Here is a 9,103-nt window from a genome sequence, read left to right as displayed (position 1 = left end):
TTCTTCAAATCTTCAATAAAACCTTTCGCATCAACACTACAAAGTTATCCTTTATCCAACTATCTCAATTTGATAGCATTTTGTGAACTACTCCCATATACAATCTGGAATGGTGATTTACTAGTACTCCTATTAACAAAATTATTGAATGCAAATTCTATCTATGGTAAAATCAAATCCCATCCCTTTGGTTTATCTCCAACCAAGCATCTCAGCAAATTCTCCAAACTCTCCAAACTCTAATTCACAACTTCGGTTTGTCCATCAGTCTATGGATGATGTGATGAATTGAACTTTAAATCTGTCTTTAATTTCTTCCACAATGTTCATTAGAAATACCCAAAAAACTTAGTAGCTTGATTAGAAACTATAGTCTTTGGTAGACCATGTAGTTTCACCACTTCTCTGAAAAACAACTCCGCTAGATGAACAACATCACTACTCTTCTTGTAAGGAATGAAATGTACAATTTTTGAAAATCTGTCAATCACCACAAATATGGAATCATGCCCTCATTATTTCCTTGGTAAAGAAAAATTTACAAAATCCATGTTGACATCCTCCCACAACTTTTCTAGTATTGGTAATGACCCATACAACCCAATATTTTGTTTCACTCCTTTTGCTATCTAACATACTATGCAACTCTACACAAACCTCTTCACATCTTGTTACAATTATGGCCAATAATAAGTCTTAGAAACCAAATAAATGATCTTATCTCTACCAAAGTTTCTAGCCAACCTTCCAAAATGCTTCTTCTTGATGAGATTATCTCTCATTAAACTTCTAGGAATGCACAATTGACATCCTTTGAACAACATACCATCTTGGATTATGAAATCCAACCACTTTGTCCTATCAAGTGTAATAGGTTATGTACAAGCTTTCAAGGCTTCCCCAAAATCAAGGTCCTCTGAATACAAATTCTTGAGTTCCTTAAACCCAACAATCTCAATTTGTATCTATGTCAAGAAAAGTTGTCTTCTACTAAGAGCATCTACAACTATGTTAGACTTCTCACTCCTACATTTCAAAAAAAATGTATAACTTTGCAAAAACTCAACCCACTTCAAATGTCTTTGGTTCAATTTTCCATGACTATTCAAATATTGAAAACTTGATGACCAGTATACAAGACAAACACCTTAGGAAGAAGAAAGTGCCTCCACTTATTCAATTCTTGAACTATAACATAAAATTCCTAATCATAAAAATATTTTTTTCTTTGGGCATCATTCAACTTCTCACTAAAGTAAGCAATGAGCCTACATTCTTGGCTCAAAACAACTCCTATTGCAGTACCATTAACATCATAGTATACTTGAAACACCTTATTAAAATTTGGAAGTGCTAAAATAGGTTGCTTTATAAATTTTCTTTTCAATGGATTAAAACTCTTATTTGCTCCTATAGTCCACTTAAATTCTTTCCTATCCTCTCTCATTGTTTCAATCAAGGGCCCACAAATATTGCTAAAACCTCTGATAAACTTTATGTAAAAACTAGCCAGTCCATGAAAAGATCTTACCTTAGTTGTACTCCTTGGAGTAGGCCATTGAAGGATAGACTACACTTTCTTAGGGTTCATTTTTAGACCTTTTTCTCAAACTACAAATCCCAAGTACACCAACTCCTTTACAAAACTACACTTCTTCAAATTTATCAACAAATTTTCTTCCCTAAACTTATCAAAAACCTTACAAATATGCATGAAATGCTCCTCCAATGTTTTACTAAATATCAAAAATATCATCTAGGTAAACAAAGAAAAACTTATCCATAAACTCCTTCAATGCCTCATTCATGAGCCTCATGAAAGTATTGGGTGTATTGACTAGCCCAAAAGCCGTGACTAACCACTTGTATAATCATCCCCTTGTCTTAAAGGTAGTCTTCCACTCATCTCTTTCTTTGATGTGAATCTGATGGTACCCACTCTTCATATATGTCTTTGTGAAATTCTTCAAATCTTGTTGATAGCCTGCAAATTTGTGTACATCCTCCATTCTCTATTCTTCTTTGGTGTTAATAATGTTGGTACAACATGGACTTGCACTCTCTTGAATCAACCCCTTTTGTAATAACTCATGCACTTGTATGTTCAACTCCTCACTTTTTGCTAGCGTCATTCTATGTGTTGCCTTGTTTGAAAAACTCTCTCTTGGGATCAAGTCCATCTAGTGAATGATCTTCCTTGCTAGGTATAATCCATCAAGTACATTATCTAACACAATATTAGGAAAATCTCCTAATAGATTTGCAATTTTTGTAAGTACCTCCTCTACTTATTCTTTACCATCTTTTGGGATTACAACAAAACACATATGCTCACATTTCATACTTTTGAGAAACTCATTTCCATCAACAAAACATATTTTGGCAGCACTACATACCTTTTCTTCTTATTTCTTTAATGACTTCAACTTATGTTTCACTTCATCCTTTGTCAGAGTGTAGGTATTTGCGCACCCATCATGTACAACATGCTTATCAAACTGACATGGCCTGCCTAGCAAAATATTACATATGTCCATAGATATGATATGAAAAAATACATCATCCTAGTAGCTTCCAATCTTGAACTTCACTAGGCACTGCTCATTGACCATGACCTTGTGGCCATCCTACACCCAGGAAATACGCTATGTACACGGGGGTTTCTACCTCTTGATATTTATCTTCATAGCCATCTTTTATGACACTAGATTGTTAGTACTTCCACCATCAGTTATAACATCACAACACTTATCTTCATATTTGCACCTAGTACAAAACAAACTCCTTTGATTAGATGTATTCTCTCCACTCAAAAAGACTCTCCTATTAACTAGGACTTCTTCTCTTTCAACATCTTCATAATGGGATGACTGGGCATCTTCATCAACATGTGCAACTTTAGCCTAGCCTTTAGTCCTTTGATGTGTTCTTCTTTGGCATTGGGAACATTCAAATTCTTTATGCCCTTCTTCTCCATAGTGAAAACATTTTCCACAGAAACCTCCTCTTCTAGATCTTTGCCCTCTTCCTCTTCCTCTCTGATCTCTATTTTTATAATCATGGAAATGATTGGAATTGTTTCCCCTATGTTTCTAACTACTACTACTTGCCTCATCCTTGTTCTTGTTATCATCATTTCGGTCTCCATAAGACCGTGCACTGGATCTTCCACTATAACCTCTTCCATTATTCTTGTTATCAAAATTCTTGTTCATATTTTTCTCAACTCTTAGGGAAAACTGGTATGCTTCCTTAATATTGGTCATTCGAACTAGACTCAACTGCTCTTGAATGTTTGGCCTTAATCCATTAAGATAGTGAGAAACTTTCTGCCTATCAGCTAACACATGGACAGTTCTAATGAGAACTTAGTGGAACTCTTTGGTATACTCTTGAACAGATCTTCCCACTTGCTTTAACCCTTGCATTTTCTTTAGAAGATCAAGCTCATAATCTATGGGAATGAATTGTCTCTTAAACTTAGCTATCATTTGATCTCATCTAGTGATTTTGTCTTTATGTCCTCTATTTCACTCTAATTGAATCTCTTGCCACCAGATCTTCGCATGCCCTTTCAATTTTGCCTTCATAAACTTGACCCTATTAGGATCCTCAATATCTTCATACCTAAAGTATCCCTCCAATTCATTGATCCAATCAATGAACTCCTCTAGGTTAAGATTTCTCAAAAAATGTGGGAACCTCAAACTTAGGTCCTTTTCCAATCTTGGATATGGCCTTAAAAAGTCTCTCTTCCTCTAGATTTAGAACTGCCTCTTCTTCTTTGTCCTCATTCTTTGTTTCATCTCTTATGCCAAGATTTATTCCTATTTGCATTTGTTCTTCTAATGCTTGCATCTATCTCTAGAGGTCTCTAAAACCCTTAGGTGTAACATCTATAACTCTTCCATTGTACTCTCTTCATGGAGGAATTTTTGCACTTCCGTTGAAACCCTACTGCAAATTGCCTCACAATTAGTGATTTGTCTATATGTTCATCTCAAACCATAGTCTTAGTGCAACTACCTCATAGTTGATGTTCTTTTTACACACTCAGGAACTAAGCTCTAATACCACTTGATAAAGGGTGCTCTCCTTAAAACCACAAACACATAACATAAACAAAGAAATAACAACAATTTGGGAGAAAAAAATATGGGCTTCTTATTATAACTACAAATGTGGAATTAAAAAATTTATAAATATAATATGAAAATCCACATGGGTGCCTTCCTTACAATAATTTGCAACAAAGAGCTGTGAACTATCACCCCAAGCTATCCTAGACAATGTACAAACATTCCTTGAATAGGCATTTTTACATTGCCCAAGAAGTTTCTAGACATGAAACCCTAACCTTTGAGACTGACTAATTCTAAAATTACATATAGAGTCAATTTGATACACCTTTGACACTTATTTTGGAAAATTTGGTTAGCCTAACTTCAACATGCCATAACTTTCAAACTATTGCTCTAATTGGCTATTATAACCATTTTTGAAAATCCTCAACTTTCAATCTACAAGGCTTGACATGTGCAAGTTCAAGTAGACCCCATTTCAAAGCCCATCTAGGGCATCTAAGGTCTCCAACTGCAAGCCTAAATTTTTTATACCAAAATTGTACAGAAAAAAAAATGCAATAAATCAACGAATACTCATGATATGGCACTGAGCCTCAACTAATAGCTTGATATATCCAAGATGAACATCCACCTTTGAAATTACGACATTCAAAGCTCATATGACTTGCTTACTAAGTAGCAAGTCTCATGAAACAACTCTTCATTGAGACAACCCTTATTCAAGAAAAGAAAAGGAAATAATATATTTTTGGGTGATGCAAGATTGCTCTTATGCCAAGAATGCTCTTGCATCACCTTTACAATATCTCTTAACTTCTTGCATACCTTGAGATGATCCAAGGAATAGTGAGAAGTGGGAGCCTTCCCTTTAAGGTAAGAGAGACTCTATCTCACACATTGTGGTTGGTAACCCTATTTTGCAATTGAATCCACATAAATTTTCAATTTCAAAATATCCACCCAACAAGCCTATTAGACCTAATTGGAAACATTTAAAAACCCACCCCACCTAGTTTCTCCCACACTTCCAAACTAGTTCTACCCCAACTTATTATCACTCTTTCCAACCTTTAATTATTCCTACCAATTATCCATTTAACTCAGTGAACAATATGCTTTAAATTGCATGACTAGTCACATAAAGATATTTGGATAGGGGTCATTGTTTCTCTTAAATCTACTTAGTTTTATGCATAACACCTTTTGTAATGTGAAATACATCTTTCTTATTTTTTCCCTACACGTGTTTTTAAATCCAATAGTGAAAACTCAAGATAGTGGCATCTTATTGTGCAAACCTTGTCAAACCTAGGGTTTCAGGGCTAGTCTTATAAAAATAGGATTTTCTCCCTTCAAACTCTTACCAATGACACCAAATAAACTTTAGATAATAAGTAAGTCATTCATCTATACACTCCAAATATATTTAGGACATCAAGAATTGCACCAAAAACTAGTAAAATTCTTTCTCACTCAATAACCAATCTCTCTAATATGGCAGAAAATCCACCCAAAGGCCTACAAGTAGGTGCAAATCAACTTCCATGACCATTGGTCAAAGTTGTCCATTGGTATTCTCAAAATTTTCAAGCAACTTTTTGATAACTATTGCAATGTGCATTTTATGACTTCGAATTCACCCTTTTTTCCAAAATGGCTAAAATCAATTGAGTTCCCTATCTACCCAATTCCTAGACTTCCTAAGACCTACTAAGAAAGTTTTCCCATGAGGGATTATGCATGCCTATCATGTTACTGATCTTACAAAATGGACCTTATTACATTATCAACTTAACTACTTGGCCTATAAGACCTTATTCCCACTTAAATTTCCTTGATACACATTTCCTACTCATGGCATTCCATGAGCCTTCATGTTCCGCAATGATCTTCATGGGGTGCTCATGCACAAACTTTAGACCTTATCTTCCTTGTCGTATTTTGAGGTCCAAAACAACAAAAAATTGAGGGCCTAGGGTTTGGTAGAAAATGACTTAAAGGATGGGTTTGGAAGGAATTTTTCAATCTTCCTTTGGAATTTTAAGCCCAACAAACTAGGGTTAGATCTTGGGCACAAATCACTAGAGTTTAACATTTTAAACACTACCTACACATGCTATCTCTTTAAATCACTAACTAGGACTAAGAATTTAACACAAGCAAACCCTATAAACTAAAAACTAAGAAAAATAAAATAAAAACGATAAAACTAGAAACTAATAGGCAAAAGTTTAAAAAAACTAAGTCAAACCTAAAAAGAAAAAGACAAACAACTGAGGGAAAAACTGTTAGAGTAAATAATTAATTAATTTTTAATTATTTATTCTATTTACTTAAGTTTACTTAGGTTCATGCATTTATTTAATACTTTGTATTTAATGCATGTTGAGGTTAGTTGTTGACAACATGGGAGTTTGTTCCCTTCTAGCATGTTCCACCTTTTTGTGGATATGTGCTGAGTTGTCATCCTTATCTTCTACCACCTTTTAGCTTGTTCTACAAGCTTCCTTGAGGTCTTTATAAGCAACCTCTCTCTCATTGTATTTTCACATCATAAGGCATTGTGCATATTGTAAATACATTTCTTCTTGTGTTTGCATAATTGTCTCTCATGTTCGTTTAGGGTTTTTCTCTTGCTCCATGCTCTTCCTCTTCTTGGCTTCTCTTTGACAGGTTCTCACATGCAAGTGATCTTGGGAATCTTTGGAATTGGCTTTCCTCAACTCCAACATGGTATCAGAGCCTTCCTGTTGCTGCTTCGTTGAGAAATTTTGAAGCCGTGATTTAGAGTCACAAACCTTAGTTTGTTTGTGCATTTTTTCTTCAAATCAGAGGATCAACATTTTTTCGGAGCACATTGGGGCCAAACGGACATCACCATTGGATCCAAAAGGCCGTTTGTAGTCAGGATTCATATAAAACTTTTCAATTTTGGAGACAGAGCTCCGGGAGGCAAATTTTTTAGTTGCAGGCCCCTGCCGTATGGTCGTACAGACGATTTCATCAAAAAAAAAAATTTTAAAATATATTCGGGCCGCACCACCGCAGCAGCGCTTGCGCGCCACCGCGGGGGCACCCACACGCCACCGGTGCCGTGCCGCAGGGCCACCTCCTCCCGACTCAACCGCCCCTCCTCTCGGCAGCGCCTCCTAAGTTTTTCGGCGCCTCTCCTTTGCGAGCCGCTCCGCCCGTGCAACTATTCGCGCTGCTTCGCCGTGGGTTTTCTCCACCTGCGCAGCTCCAATCCGTCGCCGCCCAGCTCCTGAACAGTCAGCAAATTTTTTGGACAGCTCAGCTCGTCGCTTGACACAATCAGCGCATGTTAGAGCCAATCAGTGCCTGACACATGGCACAGACGCCACATGGCCCATTGCCACGTGGTCCCTGCCATGTTAACTGCCCGCCATGTGGCATCCACATGGCACAGCCACGTGGCCTTTTTTTTGCAATGATGGCCATATGGCTATCAATTTTAAACCAGTGACTGTTGATGTCAGCATGAGGTCAACGCTTGCATCGTCAGCCTTTGCATGCACCTCTCCTGATTTTGTTTTGGACCTACTTGTGGTTTTTTGGCCATAACTTTTGCATATGGAGGTATTTTTCTAATCCGAAAGAAGCATCGAAAAGCTGGTTCCAAGACAAAGACATTGGTGTAGGTATTTTTAGGTTTTGATATTTTTTATTGCCCATTTTTTTAGTCAAATTTTGAAGTTCTTTTTTTTTACTCTAGCATGCATATCTTTTACGTCCCATGCCTATTTTTTGAAAACTTGATATTTTTGGAAAGCTGGTTCTGTCATCTTTTCAGAAATGTGGTCCTTTTTCTTAGTTTTTGGCCCCTGCTCTTTCTATCATAGTTTTGGCATTTTTGCTATATGGTGGATATTTTGAGTGTTTTAGGCTGAGAATCGTTTTCTTAGCATGGACTCTCTTGTTTTAGGTTGTACTTTCTTTTGTATTAGCTTGTTTTTAGTTTTGATCATTGTAGCTATCATTTTGAAGCACTTTTTTGTATCGCACTAAGATAAAGTGCCACTTTTGCATTTCGGGGGTCATGAACATTGTTTGAGTCAGTTGTACATGCACTATTTTCATAAAGCACCATGGGGCGGATAGTTGTTTGCTATTTTAGGCATTCTCTCTTTGTCAAGTGAGTGTCCCTTCCATGACATTAGCCCCATGTAGAGTCAGTTTGATCGTGTCTTTATAGGTGTCTGTACCTCTTTTCCTCTCTCGTCATTCTTGGTTCGTCTATAGGAGAATTTGGCACACCTTCTCAGTTGCCTGTCATCACACCCCGTTTGCATTAAAGGGAAGTTATGATGTTGTTCTAATGCATCCGTGGTTCGATGGTTCGATAGTGTGAACTATGTATTCAGTGGTTGATCCTATATACAAGGTGATTGTAGTGGCTGGCTACCTATGCATTTCGGTGAGATGAATCATCTACCATATAGACCTGCTCGATTTGTGCCTTCTTCTTCCATGGAGGTTCTTCTGATAAGCAGTTTGGCAGATTTTGCGGCTCTTCGTGCTTCAGTGATGCTTCTACATGATCACTCCTTGTTCCTATTTTAGGGGACATTTCCCTAGTTGGAGACTTCTTTAGTTCTTCACTAGGTTACCTCTTTTTGGGGGAGGGTTTTTCCCACGTGGTTTTCTCTCTTTCCCCACTTACAGAGGTTGCATTTTCTTGCATTGTATTTGGGTACCTAAAATGGCCTAGTTGCCGGGACCCATTCTGCATTCATCTTAGTTTTGTGAGCTTAAGGCATTTCCCTAAGTTGCACTTAAGGGGGGGTGTTAGATTAAATAATTAATTAATTATTAATTATTTATTCTATTTACTTAAGCTTACTTAGGTTCATGCATTTATTTAATACTTTGTATTTAATGCATGTTGAGGTTAGTTGTTGACAACACAGGAGTTTGTTCCCTTCTAGCATGTTCCACCTTTTTGTAGATATGTGCTGAGTTGTCATCCTTATCTTCTACCACCTTCTAGCTTGTTCTAC

This window comes from Cupressus sempervirens, chromosome 5 (assembly GCF_028749045.1).
Source record: "Cupressus sempervirens isolate cs-2001-9-10 chromosome 5, ASM2874904v1, whole genome shotgun sequence".
NCBI lineage: Eukaryota > Viridiplantae > Streptophyta > Pinopsida > Cupressales > Cupressaceae > Cupressus > Cupressus sempervirens.
This window is presented reverse-complemented; position numbering follows the sequence as displayed.